The sequence below is a fragment of the Corvus moneduloides genome, chromosome 3 (genome assembly GCF_009650955.1).
Source record: "Corvus moneduloides isolate bCorMon1 chromosome 3, bCorMon1.pri, whole genome shotgun sequence".
In the NCBI taxonomy this organism is placed as follows: Eukaryota; Metazoa; Chordata; class Aves; order Passeriformes; family Corvidae; genus Corvus; species Corvus moneduloides.
The window spans coordinates 34,416,117-34,443,637 of NC_045478.1; the positions used below are offsets into that span (position 1 = coordinate 34,416,117).

At 37.5% G+C, this 27,521-nt stretch overlaps 1 long non-coding RNA gene across 2 annotated transcripts in view; it reads left to right on the forward strand.

The window, feature by feature from the left end:
* Positions 1-27,521, forward strand: part of LOC116442162 — a 61,982-nt gene that overhangs the window by 11,055 nt on the left and 23,406 nt on the right. For both annotated transcript variants that reach the window (XR_004239424.1, XR_004239423.1), the window contains exon 2: positions 27,289-27,438. This is a non-coding gene — a long non-coding RNA (uncharacterized LOC116442162). The remainder of the gene's footprint in view (positions 1-27,288; positions 27,439-27,521) is intronic.

The following is a 27,521-nucleotide window of genomic DNA, read 5'->3' on the forward strand; positions in this document are numbered from 1 at the left end:
ATACTATTTTCTGAAGGACGCCACTGTGCTTAGAAAAATGTTAACACAGCAGGTTTTTCTATGTTGGACAGAGAATTTCAATGTCTGTTTCCACTGCAGAATCAGGACAAACTCCATCCTTAGACCTAAATAAGACTATTAGTATGGTTAAAAAAAAAAAAAAAAAAAAAAAAAAAGCAGATTCTTCCCTGTCTTTCTGACTCAGTCTTGCAAGGTAATAATGCAGAATCAGTATGTCCTTAGGTCTGCATATGGCTTGGGAATTCACTAAGTACGTTGCACAGAAGGACTGTGAAAATAAGCAGGGGTGTCTTTGATCCCAGCAAATAACTGTTATCAATCTGTGCTGTGTAGCCCAGTAAAGAGAGCAGAGAAATAAAAATTTCTTGCACAGTTTTGTTGTCAATGCCCACTGTAGTTTTTCTGGCTGAAGTCTGGTAATAAAATTTTTGATATAAAGATTGTTCATGCGTGGGATTATACATCCTTCATTCCATTTCTCTCTGGATATGTAGAGGGTGATTGCCATAGGTTAGGAGGAATGGAACCTGGCCATCTAAGCAGAATTTAAATTACTTTATTGCTTATTCACTGCAAAATTATAACACCTGCCTTTTCTGAGAGAAGAAAAAGTTTTCCAGGATTAGGTACAAAATATGATTGCAACTTAAAATGGATCTCTCAGAAATGTACCCATTTGTGTTAGTTCACCTTCTATTCTGACTAAATTCAGTGACAACCATACATAGGGCAGTCTTTAACCAGAATATTAATCGCACTTCACTCCTGTGTACCTGTAACACTGGAGTTTTCTTCATGTAACGTGTCTATTGTTGGCATAACTGAAATAAAATGCTTGCATAGAGACTGACAAATACTACAGAAAATGTGATTAAATCCTTTTTTCTTCTGTTGTGGGTCTTTATCCATGCGTCCTTTTCCCTTGCAGGCTTTTTGCAGCGGACATCCTGGGACGCTGCCTAGAGCACCACTGTCAGCTGCATAGTCACTTCACACCTTTTTCTACTGTGCAACAATCTTTCCTTGTCTTATTTTCGCCTCTGGTTTTTCTGTCTTTTTTGTATGTTCTTTGTTCTTTCATTTCATTGATCCATGCTCTAGCAAGTTCCCACACAGAGAAACAGTCCCGCCAGCACCTATCATCCGCATTCCAGAAAAAGCATCAAAGTGATAATATGATAGTTTCCCCTGTAAGTTACATCACTTTATTGTGCTTTTTTGTAAGTATCAACTACTTAAGATATCTTTATTCTGTTTTGTGAAATGACCTGCAGAGTGGGATCTAATATTAATATGACTTCTAAAAGGGACCAAAATTTCATGTTACAGTCATGAGATATTTCTTAAGACTTGTTCTTAGCTGCATGATTAATTATGTAAGGTAAATAACTAATTTATAAATTAAACATGTATGTAACTTTTTAATATATGCAAGTAATTATTTAATTTGTTCATGTATTCTTTTGGAATTTCCAGTTAAGCTATTATAATTAATGCTATTTTAAGAGCAAATGAGTGTAAAATTGCTGATGTCTTTGAAGGAACAGACTTCATTTAGGCAGGAGGTGGTAATTGAAATAATTGAACTTCACATTGTAGTTAAATTTGCCTCCTGCTTCTTTCTTTTAACAGTCACAAAAGAATATGGAATTAAGCCCTTTAAACTCTCAGATGAGATTAATTTCATGTCAGTGTACTTGAGACGAAGATAAAAGAAAGAAGAGTGCTTCAAATGGGACTTCCGTGTTCTTCCTCACAAAACAACTCCTGTTATAACAAATCTTTCTGACAGGACTTTCTCTCTGGATATATAAAAGGGCAAGGCTGCACAGTGTCAGAAACTGGCAGGCCTCAGGGCTGGTTTTCCCATAAACCTCCAAATGCTTATGTGTCTGTGAGGCCCTTTCCTTGGAAAAGGAGGCGCACAGCCCTGAGAGACAAACATCCTTCCTGGGAATCCCTTCACAAAGCTGAGGGTGCATCTCTGGGTGCGTGGAAGCCCAGGCTGTGGCCCTCTCCAGCCACTACCCCATCCCTGGTGTGCCTGCTCTGCTCTCCAGAACAACACCCAGGCAAGCTAGATGGGTGGGTATTTCCATCTGTCTCTTGATCAGCAAAAACAGCTGAGGAGGCTTTGTTCTTGCCTTTTGTTCTGCTTCAGTCCCATTCCTATGCCTTAACTTAGTCCCCATTGCTTTGCCAGCTGTTCTGGTGTGATCTGGGCTAAAGGAGTCTTCTAAAAAAGAGGAGTTTTCTTCCCCTACATACCTTACAGTGAAGACCATTACCCCTTGCTGACACATCTTGAAGCACACTGGCAGCACTCTCTGCTGACTGGAAATAGTGGATTCAGTGGTTCAAATTTCTGCTGAGAGCTTGTAGCATGTGGCTGACCTCACCTGCAAAAGAAGCAGAAATCATAAGCAATTGTGCAATCATCATATCTGAAAGCACATGGCTGAGCCTAAACACGTAGAGGGAGGGAAGAGGGAGCAAAGGTAGGCTGTCAGTCAACAGGTTTAGGAGAAGATAGGTTTTGGAATGAATTGGGGAATATAGAGGTTACAACAAAATGAAATGAAAAATGGAGCTGTGGGATCCGCCATGGGATAGGGATGAGATCCAGCAGATTAATAGGCATTAAGCACTATTGTGCTTATTGAATAAGTTCCCAGGTAGAAGTCTCCGTTTGGACAATACTGTTATCCATTTATCTTCTCTTTGCTGTACTGGATGAGTTCTTCACTTTCTGACTATCTTAAGGTTACTTAAACCATGGTTATGTAACACAAGTTTATACTGTGTCATGTTGTGTAACAATTTGCTTGCCTGTTTTGTGCACCACACAGTTCTTGCAGTAGATGTAAGACACTGACAAGTTCCTCTCCCCTGGAAAGGATGAATTCTTCAAAGTTATTGAGGTTTCACTGTGAAACAAGAAATGGTACCTTACAAGGAAAACAATCCCATTATTTTCTGTTGCTTTTTTGACTGAAAGGGTGTTCCAAAGACAAAAGAAAATTATTTTGCCTAAAACGAGAAGAGAAAGAATGGTTATGGTAACTACGATGACAAAGTTAACAGTAAATTCCAGTCTGTGTTTGCACACAGGAGTGTGCTTTATGATTGCTTTCAGGAGGGATAACCAGCCACAACTCATTAGGAATGTACATGAAAAGTATTTCTAAGTGGCCCCAATATTAAACATCTCCTTTTGCTCATAGAATCCTTCAGACTAGAGTCATGCTGACCTAGAACCATACCAGGTGCTTCTGAGACCCCTTTGTCAGAGAGCTTTTAAACTATACAATTTGTACCATTCTGTTTCACTTGGGCTTTGGCTGACTCATAAACATGTTCACCTAAGTGGCAACAGATTTTCTTTTCTATTTTGACAATTTAGATGATCAGCCTTCACATAAAAATATTTTGCCTGTAATCAACATTTCTGAAATCTTTAATTTAAACTCCTGGTTTAAAGCCTAGCTTTGGATCTCATACTTAAAAATGAGTTGAAAAGCTGGGCACTGTTTAGCAGAGAAACAGGTTTGCCATCTGGGGGCTCCACAGCTGGATTCAGGACTCCAGGTGGGGGTCTCATGAGAGTGAAGTAATAGGATCACTTCTTTCAACCTGCTGGTCACACTTGTGATGCAGCCCAGGGTACAGTTGGCTTTTGGGCTGCAAATGCTCATTGCCAGGTCATGTTGAGTTTCTCATCTGTCAACAGTACCAAGTCCTTCTTCTCAGGGCTGCTCTCAATCCATTCTCCACCCAGCTTGTACTTCTGCTTGATATTGCCTGGACCCAGGTGCAGGACCTTGCACTTGGCCTTGTTTATCTTCATGAGGTTCACATGGGCTCACTTTCCAAATCTTTCAAACCTTTGTGGCAGAGACAGAAATGTGCCAAAGAAATAAGATTGAGCCTGCGATATGGATGAATCATCAATTTCTTTTTGCTAAACTGATATTAGGTCAATTGCTGAATATGGAAGGTAGAAAGTCTGGTAATGAAGAAAGAGCCTGATTCTTCTCCATACTTTTTTTTATACTTTCTGAATACTGTTTTATAAAATTGGAGGTTTGGCTATGGGATTTTTAATTTATTTTATTTTGTTCTATGGAAAAGCAAAACCAAGAACTCTCTGAAGCCATACAGTGTGCTTTTCTTTGTTAAGGTCTGTAAGGGCATACTTCAATGAGGTTCTGCATAGAATTAATGATCTGCTTGATATTTAATGTATGCTAGAAAATTCCATACAGAAATTATGCTGTAAATCAAGCAAGCAACTCCCCAAACCATTTTATGCACACACAAGTCCTTTTTACCCACACTGGATAAATAAGCAAAAAATCTCCCTTGCTCATCAGAAGAATTATTTATAAGTCTTATTTGGATAAGACTTACTTGGCCTGCAGGCATTATAACTACAACAATACATATGTTTTCATCACAGTTTCCTCTTAAATTTTAGAATTCAGTTATAATAGGGACTTCTGGGAATCTAGAAATTGGTAACTTCTGCCTACCCTGTAAGAGTCTGAAAATTCCTCATGTCACACAGTCCACACAGATTCTCTGCATCTAGCTCTGCCTGACCCCAACAAAAAGTAAAGCAAATTTTCTCTTCCTGTAGTCTATATGTTCAGCTAAGATAGTAATGAATTTACAGGCTACCTAGCTTATCCAGCTAATGTAACAATTCCTGGCAATTTAAATTGTTGATGAGCATCATCTCTAATTCACCTGCTGAGACCTCACACTGCCTGCTTGCCTCCCTTTCCCTCGTAGGCAAATATAAACCTTTATGCAAGCATTTGTAATTCAGTTTTAGAGCTCATATAATATTGTTCCAGGGTCCTGATTTGGATCTTACTGCCTTTTCTTTGCAACACTAACTTCAATAGGGTCAGTCTTGGTTTTTACTATGGCTTCATAAACCTTATTGACAAGATGGGCTACATTAGGGTCTGGGTTCGGGCCAGGAGTGCTCTTTTGGAGTGAGTCTCTTGGAGAGACCAGAGATGAATCGACTTCCTTCTGATAAAATTAAGTCAGAAAGTGTACTCAGGAAGTCACCTGCTCTAGTCAAACAGTTCACTGGCTGTCCATGGCACCAGAGAAGGTCTAGTCTATAGTAAAACACCCAAAATATATATATTTGTGTATTGTTACCAAGAGTAGGTCCTCAGAACTAATTGTTTTACCTATAAATCTGCTTCTATTGCCATCTTTACCTCTTACTAATGGAAACGTAGCCTTAACAGTCCTCAGATTTTTTAATTTCTGTGCTTTGTGTGAGTTGTTGTAACTAAAATGGCTAGAGGCAAAATACTCAGTTTGATAAATTTAGCTGCAGTTAACATAAGCAGTTACCACTTCTCTTTATATGTTGCTGATGTAAAATGGATTTTTTAGGCTCTCGATGATGTGAATGCCCATAATTGTAGTTCTGAGAGTGTGTAGGTGTAGGACTTGTAAAAAGGCTTATGTTAACCTGAGAAAATAGGTTTGAAAGAAAAGTTAGGAAAGCTTGAATCCATCCTCCTGTCCCATATCAAGAATGATTGCATGCAAACGATTCCTGGGCAGCATTTGTGGACCCTAGAAAGACCTAGAGTTTCTTATTGTATAATCTAAATTGTAAACACAGTATGAAAAATGTTATTTTTTCCTAATAAATAGTTTCATTTCCACCAAAGCACAAGAGTTAAAAGATACATAAGCAGAGTTATATAAATCCTTTTGCAGCATTTCCTTATAAAAAATAGCAATTGGAAACATTTCTGAATAGGATGCCTTAATGGGTATGCAGCTTTTTAAATTTTTACCTTGCATATTTGAAATTTTTTGGAAAATTTCAGCCAAAGTGATATAGTAATTTTTTTTAGTAGCTTCCTTTCATCTTTCTCTCTCCTTTGCTCCCCACAAATGGTAATACCCTCAGAGGAAAGATATTTTGTTTTGCCCATGCTATAATGTTCTGAGATTATATCTTTAAAATTCTCTAGTCTTCCCAGATGTTTGAAAACTTGTGAGGGTTTTTTTGTTTGTTTGGGGTTTTTGTTTGGTTGTTTTTTTTGTCATGGGCAACCTTTTTCAATTCTCTGAAAACTGAAATGGGCAAGTACTTGGTAGAGACTTGTTTAATTTCCATAGTTAAAATGGTCAACAAATTCAAATGTCATTTTTCTTCAAACTGGTTTTCCTCAGACAGATCCCAAAATGATGCTAAAGGTATACCTGGACCATCCCTATAGAATAATTAAACGTGGTTCTCATAGCTCAGAAATATCCATGCTGAATAACTGTTGCTGCTACAAATTACTTGAGTATGCTCGAGGTCGGGGCTACAGAAGCTTGAGAAACTTTCGTTTAATTGATTTCTGGTGAGCCTAGTCTCTTGAAGAAGAACAAGTAATCTGCTCTTGCTGTGGGGAGTGGAGTAAAAGCAGAAGGGGGAAATGGAATAGATTCAAAGTGTGATTAGACAGAGACTGGGTGAGAGTCAAAAAACTGGAAAAGGAACTGGTGAAAGCATTTGGTAATGAATTAGGACAAGAAAACATATTGGATTTTGCTGTGACAATTTGGTGAGGAACAGATACAGCGTTGTTTGGATTGGAATAGGGGGAATAAATGGGAGATTGGAAGTTAACTGTTCAAAAGCAGAATGATGAGAAGAGGAATTAGAATTGAAGAGTTAAAGAATGAGCTGGGCTGGTCATCAGTAACCTATTTACAGAACAGGTTAGGTAGGCATCTCTTGATTGAGGCAGAATCTTAGGCCTGGGAATGGTGTGGGAAAAACTATGATTTTATCATCTGCCTCAGATTCAACCATACACAGCTGATGCCATTGACCTTCTTTACAGATGTGTTTTGGGAAGATGACCCATGACGTTTTCAAAAATTCTATTGACCTCTGAAGAAAGAATTGTGAGAGAGTACTCATAATCACATACTGCCTGTGTAAAAATGTTTTAAGAATGTGAAGAAAAGAGGCAAGTCCCCTAACTGAGCCTAGTCCATTCTGCACATCAAATGAGACAGGTTGAAGGAATGATGTGTGCCTCAATTTTTTTTCCGTCTTGGTGTTCTTAATCCAATAAATCTGGACACTCCGACATGAGGTGGACAACAGTGGTGAATCACCACTGGTGGCACATTACCAATGAGGTGTAACTCCTATCCCAGTGCTTCGTCTGTGGGCAGCACACAGAATGACTCAGATCCATGTACTCTGGGAACCTGGTGTGAAGTCACAGGACAAGAGCAAGATCCCAGGTTGTGCTGAGAAGTGTAGAGGTCCAGTGGGAGAGAATGGGATGTGAGCCCCTTGTGTACTTGTTACTCTGAGATTTTTTCAGTCTGCACACAGTGTGATTATGCAACCAAATGATGCCGTAGTTTATATACTTCTGGAGAGGATGAGAAGTGAGTGATAATGCCTGTACAGACAGTTCTGTCATTTCCTAAGTCTGAATTCCAGCAGATGCATGGTAGATTTAATAATGCTCTTTTAACATAATTCTTCTGTGTGTCATTAATTCGTAATTTTGCAGTCTAGCTGTAATTTGACATGTATTTATTTAGTTTGCGTCAAGAGGATGGGAACCTGCTTGTGATTAATGTGGTGCCTTCTGTCTTCTTCATTCAGTGAGGAGTATAATTTGCCCCAATTCTTTGTTTCTCTCTCTGCACCCATTCCAATACATTGCTATCTTTCTAGATATTGTAATGTGAGAATTAATCCTGTAGGAACTATTCCCTCCTTTTCTCCAAACCCTATCTCTTCCACAGCAGGCCCTGACAATACAGATAGCCAAAATAACATATTCATCTTTATAAAACTTGATCAAAGGCTTTCAAGAAATACAGGTAGGAATATCTCAGATTCTTTTCTTCTTCCTTGTGTAACTTGCTCTCTTTCCGTAAGGTAGCATCCCTTGCATGTGGAAAGGGAAGAAAAAAGGAGATTGGTTTGCACTCAATCTTGAAAAAAATGAAAATCCTCTTGAATTCAGAAATGTCTTTTTAAATTTTGTACACATGGAGATCTTGAAGAGCTGAAAATATCACAGACAATGATGAATCAATAGGTTGCTAGTTTAAGCCATTCCCAAAGGTATTGGAGATGGCAAGCCCAGAGTTACACGGAATGCTGAAGCTGGGAGGGAATTGTCTTAGTGGTCCATGACAGAGTTTACTTAGGGCCTAATAAAGCCAGTACTATCTGGGACAACAGCTATTCAAGGAAATTCTAATAATCTTTTGGTCCAATTAAATGGAATTTTTCTTTCATATTCTTCACCTCTTTGGATCCCTATGCTGAAGAGTTTGTATCCTGTCTGGTGCTGCACACTCAAGTGCTTGGGAGGCTTAAGTGCACATCCTCTGAATTGTCTTAATTACTTTGAGGAACATTTTTAATTTGTTATTTGTTATTACTTGAAAACTGAGATTTTTAATGAAAGCTTTGGAAAAGAGGTGTTCTCATCTAGTGTTTTGATCAAGATGTCACTTAATGATTTTTTTGAAGACATCACAGTTTTAGCTAACTTCCTTGGTACCTGATCATAGCCCATGAAAGAGAATCAACATCAAAAAATCTGTGGCCATTTGAATTTCATAGCCTCAAGAGACAGGATAAGTATTTTACAGTATTTCTATTGTTTTCCCTTAGTATACCTCCTAAAACCTTAGAAATAAATGCCCAGTGAGCCACTGAAGTGACATACAGCATCTGGTATAAAGAGGTTAGTTTACTGTATATAATTAACAATGTGCAAATATGCCATTTTTACCCTTGTAAAAGTTCATGCGGCTCATTGGCCATGACTCAGTGCTGAGTTGAGGGATCTGATTTTAGAACAACATTCTTAGAACATGAGTTGTCACCTTTCATTCATGCTCTTTCCTTCAAGCAGTGGTGGTGGCTTTGTTAGAACAAGGAATAATTTGGACTTTGGCTTGGGACATAGGGTAGAACCTTCTTCTTTCACAAGACTCCTGACTCTGCACCTTCAAGTATCCATTCTCAGGCTGTCCCATAATGCTGTTTCAAGCCCCAGAGCTGATCTTGTCAGTGTTTCCTTTTGAATTTATAATCTAATCTGCTCCAGTGGGCTTCCATGACCAGTTCCTGAGAACACTTCTGCAGAGCCCTGTGTGGATACTGTACAAGGCCTTTCTGTAGAGCAAAGGGTTTTGCTTTTTTGAAGGTTCAAGTTTATTCATATATTATATCCCTTGAAGTATTTGAGGCAGAGGTGGTCAGCTGTGATTCCGATCCCTGTTCATTCTTGGAATATGGTATGTAACTTTGCCATTTAAATATTGAATGTCTAACTTTGCCTCTGAATTTCTTCTTGACAAGTTTTCCATCATAATCTCTATTTTTGAGAACAAAAAGTGGGTTTTAGATAGTAATGGACTTAGATATAAATATGTGATTCTATGGAAAATAGTATCTCAACAGCTACAACATCTGATCAGCTGGCAGCTGCTACAGTCTGGCTGTTGCTTTGGAAGTGCTGTGGGCTTGCCAGATGGCTGTCTTGCTAGGGTCTTGATGAGTTGCTGTGGGTTTTTTGGGCACTCTTGAATGATTCCCTAAAATAATTTCAACGGGTACTGCTTTAAATTTTGCTTTCTAATACTTGCTTCTGTTCTTTGGGAAGCATCCTTTATTACAGTGTGTGCATTTACCTAACGTGGTACCAATGCAAAAATATTTACCTTTAAGTCACACCCACCTAGAAAGCAAGGGTGGCTTTGGCAACTCCATTGAAGGTTGCTGGGAGCTGTGTCCCTCAGCTCATCAGGGGATGCCCATGTCAACAGAGGAGTCCAGTAGACACATCCCTGAACTAGTACTCACCTGACTCCTTCCACCAAACTGGAGTTGGAGGCAATGCAGCAGAAGTGAGCTAAGCATTGTTCATTTGTTAATGAAATGCGGTTGATTCATTTAACCAAGTGTCACTGGGATAAACCTGTGCTTCTTTGGGACCACCAGATGAAACCATGGCACTGTGTCTGCCCTGTGCCATTTTGCCATACAGGGAGGCTTAGGGCTATTTCAGGGATTTCACTGCCTTGGGTTATTCTGCCTTCACAGGCCTGCATTGGCAGTTTGAAAACACTTTGACGTCTGAGGTTTATCATGTGATTGAATTAGGGTTCACTTTGATAGTTAAAATATTGTCTGCTAATTCATGCTGGTCAAAATAGTAGCTCTTTCAACACTTCACCAGGAAAATAGAAGTGATTATTTTTGGTAGTCTGTGTGGTTATACAATTGAGGTGGAGGTGCATTGCAGTCTTTTCCTAGTTTGGTATGTAGACCAAGATTTGGGAATTTTTCTTGTTTGTTTTTGTTTTGTTTAATATGGACCTATTAGGAAAAACAAGCAAGAAAAAATTATAGCAGAGCATAAGACAGACATCTGCAAACCCTTACAAGTTTTTTCAAGTGCAAAATTTAACTGAAACCCAGTGATATTTTCAGATATCTTAGCCAGTACTGAGCCAACTTGCTATTTGAAGACAGTGAAACAGACGTTTCTTAAAATCCAGCTCTGCAAGAGTTTTCCTCCAACTGTCAATAACATTTTCAGAAATACCTGGTGGTCTTTTGATCCATGATATAAATATTTTAAGGTTATTGTTTTTATTTAAGATATTAAAAATTATTGTAATGAAAAACTATGTGAGTTTTGAACTGGATTTTTCTGATTGTTTAGAGGAAGAAATATTTCAGAAAAATGAGAAACAAACAGTGCTATCCAGAACTTCTTCTGTAGCCTATTTTTGACCAAATTTTCCATAGGAAAATTATGAACATGTCATCTCTCATGGTCTGACCTGTGATTCCACTTGCAGAAAATGCCTTGTAGGTGAGGCACTTTTCAGAAAAAGCCCAAACCAAGCCCCATTTTTTTTTCTATCAGCTGTATAAAAGTTACTACTCCCTTTCTAATGCAATATATAAAACACTTTCTATGAAAAGTATTGGTGTCAAGAAGAGGGATTGAGAAAAATTTACTGAGAAATATACTGAAACCTGTTGGTAAAGTTGCTCTCCTGGGATATATATGTCTGAATACCATCAAAAAAGAGCAGATGTGTGTTTGAACAAGAGTCTTACAGATCTTACAGAAAGGCCCTACTTTTAAGCTGCTTGGAAAAAAGCCAGAAGATGCCACACCTTCCCAATCAATTTTATAATTTTCTTCTCGGTCTATCCCATTAATTGTAAATATTTAGGTGCTCAAGAAAAAAAAAAAAAGGGGAAAAGAGAGACCCGTAATTAATCCTGAAATAAAAAAAAACCCTACTTTTTTTTGCTTTATTGAAAAACATGAAGATTTACAATTTTTCCACCTGATTTTTAATTGTCATTAAAACTAAAAATAGTTCTCTTGAATAGAGAGAATCATAGCTTTCCAAGTTTATATGGGAAATGAATTTCTCAATAGGAAGAATAGATAACACAGAAGATAGCCCAGATTATGCCTGATTTCAGGACTAGCAGGATGAAAAATATGGAGACGAAGCTTGAAAAGAACCATGCTACTTCTTTCATTGAAATTTGCATTGTCCTTAGGATGGCCTGGGCAAAAACAGTTTTCCCAGCACATCCATCTGTTGCAATAATTGGAAATTTTATAAAGCACATTTGCAGCTCAGAAAGTTCCTTTATGACTGCATTAAACAAAACATGTATCTCTACCACAGTTACAAATAATGCAAGATTATTCAATTTCTAATTCTTATTCTGAAGGATAAATAGCACCAAAACCCATCAAATAAAAATGATTTAACCTGTTTAATACGGGAGATTTAATGAATTATTTATGAAAGTAATTTCATCTAGACTGTGCTAAGTAGCAGAATTGCTTTGCTTTTTGTTTGTTTGCCTCTTTTTTTCCTCTTTATCATGGAATAGCTTATGTAAAGTAGTTTTGAGCAAGTTTTAAGAGTAGTCTTGACTTTGTGCCACCATCCACTGATGAACAGATGTGGGTATAAATAACAGGATTTGGGCTTTTAATATACTGGGAAAAGATGGATAAAGACACGTGGTGTCAGGCACATTTGATGACATAAATTATCCTTATGGACATAAACTTAAGGCCTGGATGGTCTTGGTTCCCAAAATTTGGTCCTAAAACTTGTCCCAGAATTGAATTAGTAAGATGAAGACCTCATGAGATATAATTTTAATTATACATTCAATATTTATTTGAAATGTACACCAATATATGAATAATATGGTTTTTTTTATTTTAACTGAACATAAAAATTGCTTTTTGCCTACTCTTCCTAGATGACCATGGATAAATAAGTTCCTCTGTTATTCTGTGTGTTATGCTTTTGTAGCACTATCAAGTTAGTCAAACCATATTTACAGTTATTTGCTACAGAATGAAGAGTGGAGTGTTGTTTCTCCTTGAAAACTTCTGCATCCTTTCAGTTTATCTGAGAAGAACCTTCCTTCATTGCATCAAGGCCATCTTGCTGAATGTTCCTCATGAACAAATTAACAGGGAGTCTAAAGTGCCCCCTATTTTTGCAAAACAAGACTGATGTTAAAGCACTCTTTAACCATGCTTCATTAATGCACCTCTCCTATGCAGACTGCAGTTTCAAAAGGATGCTTACCAATATCAAATCTGGCTGAATCAAATGTTAAAACAAAGCATGGGTGTGTTGATATTTGCTTTAGCATTTGTAGCTAAGTTCCTTGGGTGAGAATGAACAAAGGACGAAAGAAAATGAGGAATTGTATACAAGACTTAAAAGGAAGATATTCAACCAAGGCCCACTGTGTGCACAATGTGGGCAGTAATACAGCTATGCAGAGTGTATATACAATGCTATACAGGACAAAAAGTGAAGAATAACAGTAGAAATTATGTAAGTTTGCTTTGAATTATTATATGTGATATTTAGTGGATGATACTCTTTGTAAGAAAAGACTCCTCAGCTTGCTGGAAACATCAGTACTTGAAAACAATGTACAATAATTGAATATTGGGAAAAACTAATTTTTGAAGCAAACCAAGGTTGTAGCTGCTGTTAGCTGGACTCACTTTCCAGAACTGAAGTGAGATTTCTCAGTCCTGAAACATTCATCTCTGCACACCATGAGTGAAAGGACAGACACTTTGTAGCTGGGGACAGCAGCAATGGTAAATATGAACTAATGACCTGTAGTTTCTATCTGCAGTTCAGGGTTTTGGAGATGTCAGATAGTTTTTAACTGCAGGGCTTTTGTCACTTAACTGTATTAAATTCTTACTTGTTGCCAGTGAACGCAGATATGTCCTAGGTCTCTATCGGCCCAGGCCTGTATAGAGCTTGGGGAAAAGGCAGTCCTTGTCCTCAAAAGTGAGGGTTTAACCATTTGGGTAAAATGGGGGAATCAGAATTGGAGAGTATAGTGTATTAAGGCAAAACTGCTCACCAAGAAAGGAAATTTTTTACAGAGCATTAGCAGCCTAAATGTTCTCAAGCTTTTTGTAAGCATCCCAGACATGCAGGTGCAATTTGAAAGAAGGCACCAGAATGGCTGTTGAGAGCTTCTGCACTGTACAGGGAAGAATTTACAAGAACAAGCTTTGAGAATCAAACTGTGCATAGTAGCAGAAGATTTTATTCTTGGATGGTCAAAGCAGATATATTTTTTACAGCATTATATGTTGCAGTGGGACACAATTATAAGAGACTGTTTAATTAGAAACAGTCTGCTAGAACTCTCTCTGCCCGTGAGTACCTTACACCATGTGCTTCAGGTCTTGCTGTTGTCTGCACTTTTCTTTGGTGAGTCCTGATGCTCAGTTTTTTGTCTCTTGTGATGTCTTTAGGAACTAATATTTGAATACTGAATATGACAGGTTCTGAAAAGACTGTGAAGAACCTTGAAATTCAATCAGATACTGTTCTAGATGACATCTGCTTGAGAAATGTATGGGAAAATAAATATATTTTTCCTGGGGAGTCCCTTCCTTTTTTAAAAAAAATATTTTAACCATGTAATTTGAGGAATACTCAAAGTTCTATGAATTTTAGAATAAAAGGTGACTGTTGTGTTCTTTTAGTTACAGTCCCTAAGCTATGCATTATTTCTGTATGAGACATGGTGTATGTTGAATAAAGGGTATAACTCAGAAATACAAAAAATGCTTGAATACATGTCTGTCCTAGTATTTTCACAGTGATTCCTTAGGCTCACAGCTTTAATGTAAACCTGAGCCTGAACTTTATCTTTCGTTGTTTTCTAGTTTCTGAATCTCATTATACATTTTTAAAATTGTTATCATACAGAGCTAAAAGCCACAAATGTTTTACTTACATGTATTTGCAGAAGCTGAACAACTAATATCTTAGCCTTCTAATTAATAAAATAATTAGAGCTTATTAACACTTTCACAGATGGATTTTCCAGGTTACAAGTTATTTTGAAAACATTTTTAATCCCTTCTAACTTGTGACTCAGTCATTTTTAAATTGCGTATTGCATAGCATGACATAATATTTCAGTAATGGTCTCACTAATGCTCTTTACACAGATAAGTAGCAGCTCTTCAGTAATCTTAGTATTGCTGGCTTAAGCATCCAGGAATCACAGTAATTTTCTTATCTATAGCACTGTGCTGAATGTTCGTGCTTAATTAGCTCATTTACTATGACCCCAGGATCTTTCTCAGTGTAAATGTGTTTCAGAATGTGGTCTACATTTTCATAGAATTGTAGCATAGTTTGGATTGGAAGGAACCTTAAAGAAGGGTTTCAAACTCCCCTTCCATAAGGGATATCTTCTACTAGACCAGGTTGCCCTTACATCCCATTTTGCTCTTAGATCTTGTTTCTGTCTTTGCAAATTTCATAGTTTTCAAAACAAATACATCTGGAGCAATCAGATTACTGTGCATAGCATCTCTATACACTATAACTTTGCACTCTACTGATTTTCATGTTATTTCAGACTGCATATTTATAGCATTTACCATTTGTTCATCTATTAGATATCTTCACTGTTTACAGCAGTAAGAAAGAATTTGTAGACATTTATTGAGATATTAATGAAATGCAGACAAAACCAGATGGATTAAAGTTGCATGGCTGAGGCAGCTGGGGCTTTCTTTGTTTGTTCTGTAGCAGATCTTGCTGCAATAAATGGCAGGCTGAATTGAAGCAAACACGAACCAGTTCCTGAGCTGAAGCACTTACAGTCAAGCATAGTAAAGTAACTGAAAATGACTGTCAGGGTACATGACAGTGCTGCAGCGGGTTTGGTGCTATTCTACCTTCCTGTCTAGCAACAGCAATCAGGGACCATAGATGGGTGAATATCTTGTGGCAGGAGCATCTTTAGCCACTAAGTTGAGTACATCAACATCCACAAGTCAAACCTGCAAAATATGGTAATGTAGTTACCATATTTTAGGAATGATAATCTAAGGTGCATCCTTTGCTACAAATGCTCCCTCTATCTGGAAAATTTGCAGAAGGGTAATAGTGCTTCATATGCTTTTGTTCTGGATTTTGCTGTTGAGTTGTGCTGCAGAAAGAAAACTCTTTCTGTGAGGAGATAGCTGGTGTACAGTGATAGAACAAGAGCTAAGGGCATGGGATTGTGTTTGAGCTCTGTTGCTGAAAATAATGTGTTACTGTCAATGCACCTGGCTTTGAATGCTCTCTGCATACAAAAAGACTTTTTTCTGTTTCATTTGAGGCAAAGAGTGTGAGTGCCTGAAAAATAATGCATTATCTACCAGGTGCAAATATAGGATTTTGCTGCTTGAATGTGTTGTCATTCAGGTGCTAATGGAGTGGGCCTCAAGGTTTTGTTCATTAAAGACTGTTTAGTTGCTAGGATGTAACATGGAGTTGCATAAGAAAATCATGGCTTTGGAAGGCTGACCAGAAAAGCTACGTGATAATGTGTGTCTGCATGCAAATGCTTCCCACAGCCCATGTGACCTATAGGCTGCATTTTTTGATCCTCTATGCACCAGCATTTGGAATATTAAATAGTGAACTTCAAAATAAGAAAGTGAAGGTTTTCCACTCACAAATAATATTTTGAAACTGTGCAGCCAGATAAAGTCCAATTTAAAACCCGGGTAACCAACTGTGGTGATAACTGATTGCAAATATATAGATAAAAATACTAGAATTAGAAGAAATGTGCCATATAAAACTGGAGGTCTTCAGTGAATTCAGAATAAATTATTCATATAGCCATGTACATTATGATTTCATGATATGATAAAGATATCTCTTTAAAAAACAACAATGACCAAATAATGTCTAACATTGTTATAATTTAGAGGACACTATTTAATTTGCAAAACATTTTAAAGGTTCTTTTTAATGCAATACCTATCTGATGTGGCAGTTTATTTATGGCTGTTTTTATAAGATCTGAGTTTAAAGCAAAATATTTTTGTTTGCACTGGTAAATAAATTATCACAGCCTTGTCTGGGGATTCTTGGTAAACAGGCTGAGGTATTTTTTTTTTAAATCCCATTTGTTTTTCAGTAATAAAATGTAAACAATTAAACAAGTTATTTATGAAAAAAGTAATTTCAATAATAAAAGGCTAAATAAAGGAAGACGCTAAAAAGATGCTAGGGAAATGTTTTGTTGGTTTGTTGGTTGTTTTAATGAGACATTCTAGCAATGTAGACTTTTATGGGTCTTCCATCTCTTAGTGATGTGTTGCATCAACTTTCAGGAAAAATAACTTTTCACTGAACTGCTGTTATCTGCTATAGCATCTACTTGCCTTACCCACTGATACAGTTTTTTCCCCTGAGTATTAAAATGGATCAGGTAGAATGCTGACATATATACATTCTTCCCAGAGGAAAAACTTTCACATTCCCTTATTTAGGAATGAGCTTTTAAAACCCATTCATTCTGTAAATGACCTATCGCAAACTAAATGGAAAACAATACGCTTCCTGTACTAGCACACTTGAGCTTTCAAGGATAAATTTATGTTGGGCTTTTCATGTAGTACTTTATTCTCCTATTTACAATCCCATTTGCCAGATATTTTCATGCTGATTATTGCATATCTCAGTGGCTCAGTAGTGGAAAGAGCTAAGCTGAGAGTTCTTCCTCTGGAGAATGTTGGTCTTGTGGTACCCTTTGTTTAAAACTGCAGCAGTTGTGGTGACAAATAAAAATTTTCATACTGAATGAGTACAAGGCTTTGACCCACCATCCTCCTTATGTGGGAAAGATGACTATGCTCTGCAAGAGGAGAGAAGCATGAAGGTCATGAACGTGTGATGTGCCATGCAATGCAAAAAATTTTGTACTGGGTTTATGAATACTTCATATGGCATTGGCTGTGAACTGAAATTATCGAACATGGTATTACATTTTCTTTTATGAAGTGAAAGAGAAAGGAGAAGCAACAATATGTGAGAGGCCAAATAACAGAAGGTGGCATATTTCCAAACTGATCTGTGAGTCTGGAGGTTGGGAAAGCTAAATAGTTGAAAACTCTCTGTAGAAGAAGAAAAAGGGAAGTTTCTCATACACCCTTGCAGAGACTTGATGCAGTTGGTAATGATGGTAAGTGCTGCAGGAGCTGGTAAGCCTCAAGGAATTAAAAAATGCATATAGACTGCATATTCTTTGATTTTTCTTTTAAATTAAAAGTTATTGTTCTTAACATAATGTTTAGCTTTAAGAAGGCCTTTATGGAAATTTGTTGATTGCTGTTCGCCCAGACAAATGCCTCCTAAAGTAGTGTGACAGCCTTGTGTTTTGCTGTCAGGATGCTAACAGCTTCGTTCCATTCCTGCATGGCATGAGACAGGGAGGGTTGCCTTGTGCAGAACACACGCTGGCAAAAGTTGTTGGCCCATAAATAACATCATTTCTGTAGCAGGGGCATATTTCAAGTGAACTGTGTTACTGTATTGTAACCGAACTGTGTTACTGCCTGTGTTTCTGTTAAATAAGAAATGTTAAATATAAATCTGTTTAGAGACATGCATGGTGAATATCAATTGAGGTTGTGCATCAGCAGAAACTATGCATATAGACATAAAGCAAGTAAAACAATTAAAATCATTGGAACAAACTTAAGCTTGAATTTTGCTGTACTACTCAAAAGACATTAGCATTTTTTTATAGCTCCTGCAGTACCACAATAGGGGTCAGGGAAGGAAAATGGAGCTCTCAGAAAGGAACTGAAATTCAAGCTCAATTCCTGCCAACAGAATGCTTATTTTCAATGTTTTTAGATGGCATCTGCCCTAAGTCTATAGCCTCTATTTTCTGCTCTTACAGGTTGTAGCTGGCCTTTATTTTCCCCAGCTGACTCCTGTCTACTCTCTTCACTGCCTTATTCCTAGCAGCTTTTTTAGCACTGTGAGAGGCATCTCTTGTGCTTCTCTTTTCCCAAGGCCCCCGTGTTTTCCTTCTTTACTGATCTTTTATGAAGCAAAAATGGGCACAGATATATGGGAAGAGATTTTTGGAGTAGTTCAGAATTATAGGATTAAGCTTACTGTATTTTTAATTAATAATACAAAAGAAGATGGAGGAAGGTTTGAAGGAAATTTTAAAAAGCCTGTCAACATCGTTATGTTTTTCTTTTTTTTTTTTTCTATTTTATTTATGATTTGCCATATCTTATCTTCTCTTTCACATGCTGACTTCATTCCCTTTTTAGTTTCCTGATCAGGATTTCCAATAATGAATATGTTATCAACTAAGACTGTAGGGTTTGCCTGGTCTTTATTTCAGCAGGAGAAATGAGCCTCTGTGTATGTATTGGGTTTGTGTGGCATGTTTTTGGTAGTGGGGCACTACAGGGATGGCTCCTCTGTAGAGAAGAATCTGCCAGAAGCTTCCCCCATGCTTGATGGAGCCAGTGGCAGCTAAGACAAGCCGCTGGCCAAGGTGGTAGAGCCTCTGGTATAACAGATCTAAGAAGGAGAAGACAGAGGAGAGAGACCATGTGAGAGGAACAGCCCTGCAGACACCCAAGTCAGTGAAGAAGGAAGGGAAGGAGATGCTTCAGGTGTCAGAGCAGAGATTCCTTGGCAGCCCATGGGGAAGATAATGGTGAGGCAGCTGTGCCCCTGCAGCCCATGGACATCCACAGCGGAGCAGAGATTGACCTGCAGCCCCTGGAGGGTCTCATCCTAGAGCATCTGGATGCCCAAAAATGCTGTGACCATGTGGGAAGCCTGCACTGGAGCAGGGTCCTGGCAGGACCTGTGGACTCATGGAGAGAGGAGCCCAAACTGGACCAGGTTTGCTGGCAGGACTTGTGACCCCACGGGGGACCCACACTGGAGCAGTTTGTTCCTCAAGGACTGCACCCTGTGGAAGGGATCCACAGTGGAGCAGGAGAAGAGTGTGAGGAGTGGAAGAGACCATCTGATAAACTGACCACAGCAGCTATTTCCCATACGTTCTGTGCTGCTGGTGGGGAAGAGGTAGAAAAAATCAGGAGTGAAGTTGAGCCTGGGAAGAAGGGAGGGGTGGGGAGATGGTGTTTTGAGGTTTGGTTTTATTTCTCATTATCCTACTCTGATTTGAATGGTAATAAATTAATTTTTCCCCAAGTCCAGTCTGTTTTACCTGTGACAGTAACTGGAGTGATCTTTCTGTCCTTATTTCAACCCACAAGCCTTTTGTTGTATTTTCTCTCCTCTGACCAGCTGAGAATGGGAGGCATAATGCTGCTCCGCTGGGCACCTGGTGTCCAGCAAGGGTTAATACGTGTTTTTTTAAAAACTACAAATAGGAATATCAGGTATCCAGACTGACTTTTCCTGTGCTAACAGGATCAGCTCATTAGTTCTTTTTAGACTTGTCAGACTATGTTTGTTACATCGTGGTTCAACTACATTTTTGGTGTTTTTATCTTAAGACTGTTCATTAAAATAATCCCTAAATGCAGATTAACAGCTTGTTATGATTCTGGCCTGATCGACTACTTCTGTCTATCACAGAGACAGTGACTATTGGCAAAGTAATAAATATGTCATGAATTGCAGGATCAGATCATTAACTGCTATTGTTATGCCTCTAATATGTTATCTACTTCATCATTCTTCTGTCTATGAACCTATCTTGGTTAGAAAAAATTTAATGCTCCAAGCCTCTAAGCAGCTTTAAATAGCTGCCTTATCTTTCAAAAATGAAACTGACTGTTCTTCAGCTAAGGAATTTTACCTCTAAAACAAGCTGGTCTGAGTACAGGGGGACATTGTCCAGTCATGCACAGGGAGTGGTTTAAAACCTATTTAATAACTCTGCAGGGCAAAAAATGTGGACTTCATCTCTCTTGAAAATATAATGTCCTGGATATCCAGCAGGGCCATACAACTCAGCTTCTTAAACTGTCTGAAAGATGGAAAAGTAAGCAGCATTGTTTTTGATAGGAAAATACCAGTTGAATGCCTTTTTTTTTTTTTTGTAAGAAACATCAGAACTACATTGTCTGTAATTTTCTTTTCCTCAAACCTCTTTCCAGTTAGAAAAGCCTAACAATTTTCATAAACCATTTTGTCTCCAAAATATTCCAGCATTTGAGCACAGGTTTACCTCACCTCCCCACCAAAACATGTAAAATACTGTAGTACAAGTATTTTTAATGCTTTCTGGACTGTTCAGAATTCCCAAGCAGGTAATGCTCCTCTCAAAAAATTATAGTGATGAGGTATTTGATCAGAAAGCCCTACTTTTTTTACATTGAGTACATCAGTATGTGTATTACAAAGTACATATATATATATATATATATATATATAAAATACACACACACACACATACAACACAGGCTGAAATTATGACTGGAGACACGTTTCCATATGCTTGAATTTTCATATTGATAATGCATGTATATATATATTATTTACTGTATGCTAATGAAACTCTCTTATAAAATAAAAAAAAAATCTTTTTTCCCAGTGCCTTTATGGTTCATCATATAAAATCTGAGTGTTCATGAGTATTTGTATTGACAGGTCTCCAGAAAGTGAACATATCTATTTTATAGGGAAATGATGTGATCCAAAAAACTACATTCTAGTAAATTTTTCTCCCACTTTGTGGTTCCTAGGACTTGAATTTTGGTGGTGTAGGTTAAATTAAATTTCTTTTTACGGTGAATTTAGATGTTGCTGTGAGTCATAAGAATTTTTAAAAACCTGTGCTGAAAATCAATTCAAGTCACAAACATTTCCAAATTGCTGTATTTTATCTTGCTTCTTTCCCTGCATGCTGTTCATAGGTACATGGATTGAAGCAGGAATGCTACAATGAAAACTTAAACCTCCATAACCAGGAGATAGGAAAGTAGGAGATGATGAACGGTGGGATAGGTATTGTAAAGGGAAATTTTTCAAAATGTTGGAGGTGAAGTTCAGAGCAATGCCTTTTATTTCAATAAAAAAATTAAAAACCAGGAAAATTCGGGTGCAGTTGGGGGTGGGAATCAGGGTAGGTAGATAGGAAAATAAGAATAAGCGTGAGCTATTCTACTGCAGCTGAAAACCCTGAAATTCTCCAGATAGATTTCCCCTCTTGGTAACAAGAGGTGAGTAAACTTTCATCAGATGAAAGATTCATGATATTTTGCAGGTGTTGAACTGGAGAAAATAATAGATAAGCTCGGGACATTTCACGAGCAGCTTACATATCCTATATTAATTTCCTTTTGCAAACATAGTATTCAAAAAGTGAGAGTTCAGTTTAAATATGAAATCACCTTTTTTTTTTAACTTAAAAAGGAGTCTTTTGTTTGAGCTGTCACTGCAGCATAATTTATCCTGCATTTATTATAATGTGCATTCAGTCACATTTCATTTTTTACTTCCGAGAGTTAATTAGTGTCTTAAAGTCTTTTGTATACTTACTCCCCCATGGCTGCATAATTAAGGTTTATAATGAATAATCTCTGAATTTTGATTGGCTACTCTGGCTTTCACAGTTTAACAGATAAACCTGAAAATAGAAAGTACATTATTCCCACATTGTTTAGGAAAAAATTTGTTTCGCTTAGTTTAGCCATCTGAGCGCTAAGTGTCTTATCTACCCTTCTTGACAAGGCACCTCCTATGACTGAGGAAAGGTAGGTAATGGATGGAATGGTTTTACTCCATCATCACTACTTTTCACACCTGAATCAGAGCATCATGGGAGAGAAGACCCTGCTGTCTAATGAAGAAAGATGAGTGGTCTTCAATATCAAAGTTATATCATTATCATATCATTTTACCCACTAGTCCTGAGAAGGACCTCTAACTTCAGATTAGATCTTGTTGATTACAGCTCCAAGTATTCTCTGTTCTACTGAAAATACTGAAACCTTTAGTTGTCTGTAAACATCTTGAGCACATACTTAAATACTTGCTAGAATATCTTCCTAAAATAAGGACATTCAAGCACGTATTTAACGGGTTTTTCGAGTTTTTTCGGTTTGAGATCCAGAGTGGAAGTGGTGTGCGTTTTCCAGAGCTGCTTCTCAGAACTAGGGTATAATTTAACATTCATGCCTAAAGAAAGGAAGGCTGATTAGGTAACATCTCAAGAGGCAGCCATGCAGGTTGCAGTGCTCTGTGCAGTTCTGCAGTGAGAAGTGCTGTGCTAGATGTTGTATACTATTCCAATCTGTGTGAAGTCATTTCTGGCCTAAGACTGGCCAAGGCTTTTCGTGGCCTTTTGTTCTCACCAGAGTAGTTGTGGATGGATGTGATTTCAGTCTGTCTGGAAATGGGGTTGTTTATATTAAAAGTAATTCTAGAAGAATTTGTAAATAAGTGTAGGCAAAACAACAGCAGATTTTCTTCAATATTATCTGTTTTATTCATGTGAAGTCTATAGGTCTCATGTAGCACTGTTATTGCCTTTGTGTGATCCATGGAACTTATTGAAACTATTGCTAGCTGAAAATGATTTAAATGAACAGGTGCAGACAGGAATTTGTAATTTATTTCATTGTGAAACCATTTTATCATTGTTAAAATGTTAAATATACATTTCTTTATTGATGAAAAGGTTTAGGCATTTATTTAAATTTTTTTCCTGGAGAAAATTAAATTATTAATTTAATTTAAATTATTTATTTAAAACAGTTTCTCTTTAACATATTTTTATAGGAGGTTTAAAAAATAAAATTGATCATTTAGAATTAAAATTTTTTTAAAAAGCTTTACAAATCTGAGTGGTACCCTTATCTTAAACAAATATATCATCATGCAAAGAGAACCAACTACTTCAGCTTTCATTTTGGAGTTTTTATGTGTTGTTATAGTTATAGAGAAGGTCCACCTTAGTTCACATCACAGTTTATGCTCTAGAGGGACTATGAAGGTTTACACTTAGTTGCTTCACCTATTTTTTTCTTCTTTTTAAAATTGTTTTAGCGGATGATCCTTTGGGAGAAGAACTAATTAAAAAGTGATATGTTGATAATACTGCTAATTCAACTTCTATATTTTACTTTTTATTAGTAAAATGTGAAGAAATTTAAAAAGGACTGTATTGTGAGTTTTGGGTTTTTTTAAATTACTAATAACTACATACTCAAGCAACAGCTGTAATGTGATGAAGACCTTAGGGAGGGACTGTGAGGCTGAAAAACCCTTACTTTTGAAAAATATGCCAGTTGGTGTTGTAAAAAAAAATACTTCCATCTCCAAACCTTGTTTTTCCTTTCACCTTAAACTGGTATCACCATAGATACAAAAGTGTTACATGGCAGAATATGTTTACACACAGAAAGGAATAAAACTAAATAAAGAAAAAAAATTAATCAGTGTGGGGATCTCTGCTGCTGTTGAAGCCAGACATTAAATTGTTCACAACAGGAAGGATATGATCCTCTGCTTCCAGTGCTTCATGAAGTGTCCTTGAAGCAGTAAAAGTCCACATTGATTTTCAAGCAGGAACTGCAAAAACTGTTCATGTTCACAAAAGTACTACACTGTGAATAACAAGGTCTTGACAGAATTGACTCCTAGAATAATACGGTAGATTATCCTCACAGATACAGCATGTGTTTTTCCCATACACATTTATTTTCTTCAGATGAGAATGGAATGATTTTACCCTCTTACAATTTCACTTTCTTATTTTATTACTTTCAAATACCAATTATATGGTTCCTGTATGAAAATTTTTCTATGACTTTTACCTGTGCTACACAAGAGCTTTTCCACTTGCTGAAGCTTATTCTCTTCACATAATGAAAAACAATTGCAGTCTTTTTAAAATAATGATCTCTTGTACTGAAGAAAATGTAATGAATGTAGTTCTGACTTATTCTAAATTAAAAGCCATTTTAAGCTATTTCAAACTTATGTCTCTAAAACTTAGTACTTGGCCAAAAACATCAAGTAAAATTACCATTTTTTATTACCTATTCTCTGGCACATAATTTTGCAAGTTTATTGATTTTTAATCCAGTTTTAAATTGTTGTAGCTTCCATCATCCATGCTATTTTATTGGGAAAAAAATGTTTTCTTTGTCTCTAAACCCACACATTCATCTTTTTTATCAATTAAATTTTGAATAATGCTTAATGTATATGGTCACGGTCTGCTTTCTGTCTTGAGCAGAGAGTGTGAGGACCTTCTGAGGAGATCTGAGGGCATTCCCACTGTTCCAGAGAAAATAAAGTGTTAAGCATCATGAACAAAGTAAAATGTTTTAAGAAGAGCATTTTTAGAGTGATGTTCTCCTGTCACAATAATTATCAACAGCCCCCCCCCCAGCCCCCATATGACAGTGTCTCTGAAAACAGTCTCGGCACTTTGTGCCCATTCATCTGAATATTAACGTGTTCACATCTGACACAGTGGGACCAAGACCTCCTTGCCAAACAGGCAAACAATCAGAAGTTGGGTCCAAAGTGGGTTTCTCACACCCCAGCGAGTACAGTAACCAGGGATAATCCCCACAAAGATGCAGTGCTGGCTCTGCAAGGAGCAGTGCTGTCATTTTGTATTCTGAGAGGTTGCCTGCTTCTTGCTGGAAGGACTAGAAATACATGTAAGAGAGATTCTGCTTTTCATTTTGTTCATGATTCCAACATAGTGGGCTTTATCACCTTTCTGCTAGCTTTTCTATGAGGCTGCTAGAAGTTCTAGTCAGAATTGCACAGGAGTGGCACACTGCTTTTCTGCTGCTGCCTCAGAAAGACTGTAATTGAAACTTCCTAGGTAAAGTCAGCCCTAACATTGAAATCAACAGCTGACATATGAAATAGGCCCTTTTTTTGTTTTGTCCCTTCTCATTGCAGGGGGATTGAACTAGACGACCTTTAAAGGTCACTTCTAACTCAAATTATTCTATGATTCTATGATTTTAAAATTGTATGTACTGAGTGAGGTATTTGGGAATTTTTTTGCTTTTAATTTAGATAAATAATGGTCTTTATTTTTCTTTTTCCATGGTGAGAGAAGGACAGAAAGAGCTGCTTACTTTTTTTAATATTTAAACAATGCAAATGGTTGTTCACTGTTTCTGAGCTTTTGTTCATATTTTACTAGTCCAGCCCATCTGAGTACCCACTGGATTGCATTCTTAAAATAATTGCTAACACTCTTGAGAAATGTTATGTTCCAAAGCAAATTCTAGAAAGCTATTATATCAAAGCCAAACAAATAATTAAATGAATCATTACTTCCCACCTAGCACTCATTGCGCTGCTATTGCATAATAAACCCATCTGAGTGGAAGGAGAAGAAATGAATCCAGAGAGAAATCAAGTCTATATGCTTGAAATGGCTAGAATTCATTTGAATAGAAACAAAAGCAAGAAGGAATGATGATGGTGATCAATATCAGCCTAGAAAACATCTTTTATTATACCTATCCTTGCTGCTGTATTGCCTTTCCATAGCAATTCTTGATTTGAGCCTGCACAAATCTAGTAGCTGGAATCCTCCATGAGATCATTTTCTTCTACTGCTGCTACTGAAACCTCTGCCTTTAGCCTCAAGATAAGAAAGAAATACGAGACCTTGCAAAAGAGGCATGAGATGGGGAGTCATAGCTCATGAACTGAATCCTGCTTCCTAACATGCTTGCTCTTAAGACCAACTTTTTATTTTGCCCATCTGTAGTAACTAGGCCATCTGAGGAGTGGTAGAATAATGGTCACAGCTCTCAATGACTTGGTAGGACTAGAGGTGCTTGATGTCTTCCAAACCAAGTTCATGATGCTGGAATTTCAGCCCCCTGGGCACAAGAAGAGAAAAATGCCTGGAGCTGTAAGGCACTCTGCAGTCCTGGTCATGGGAGCAGGACGAGGCCATAGTTCCAGTTTCTCAACTTCAACCTTGTAGCTGTAAAGCAATGCAGCAGGATGCTGCTTTGGTAGCAGATGTTAGAAAACTGTCACTTTGCCTTCTGACCTGCACTGGCCCAACCACAGCCCCTTTATTTCCCATCACCCTATTGGCCATCTCCTCCAGGAGATGCAGGCCTGGACCTTGCAGTAGGAGAACAGGCAGTTCCAGAAGCACCTGGTAGGAGGGAGGGAGGGAGAAGTGAAGTGTCACCAGGGCAAACAGCAAAGGACTACACAGGACCTGAAAGTAACTTGAGGTGTGAATCTATGCTGTGGAAGTGAAAGTCCTCTTGCTTTGCCTCAGGCTGATAAATAGGAATTTTGAGTTGGCTATCCCTCAGTTCATAATGGAGGGAAATACAGCAAGACTGTACAGAGCTGAAATTAAAAATTAGGTACTTGAGCATGTAATAATCGCAAGGAGGTTTCTAGGTATCTAAAATGATGCTTTGTATTTGTAAAATATCTTACCAAACCCAAGCATTTCTTTCTCACAATAGAAACCTGAATAAGTGCAGCCATGCAACAGCCATAATTTCCACCCAAATTACTGCCATAAGCAGTGCTTATTAATGAGACGAAATCGAGGCATGTATGTTTGAGGTTTGCACAAGGTCAAGCAAAAGCTGATCACCTAAATTTTCAATGGTTTTGTTGTAACATAATGGTGCAGAATGACATATCAAAACATGTAACATTGTGTACTCTATTGAGTAATAAGTGGTATTAGCCTTGTAACTGTCACAACAATTTCCATACCCCCCAAGCAACAGACATCTTAACTTAGAGTTCCAAGAGTGGATAAGACCCGTTGTACAGCTCCAACATGATTTGTGGAATAGAAGCACCACAGGGATAGCACATATGGTGTCATAATACTTATCAATAAAAGTAAATGTTTGTCTATTTTGACAGAGGTGACTGGAAAGACACGTGAATTAACAGTATGTGGCAGGAGGTGAAGAGTAGATGCACTTTGAAATTAATTACCAGCATTATTATTTTGATCAGCCATTAAACTGAAACATATGTAAGAAAAATGAAGTCTTTAGAAGAAAAAAGATGGTAAGATACACATTGAAGCCTTAACTTTTGGCTGCTGTAATTTTACACAATAACTGTCTGTGTAATAAGAAGTACTGTAATAT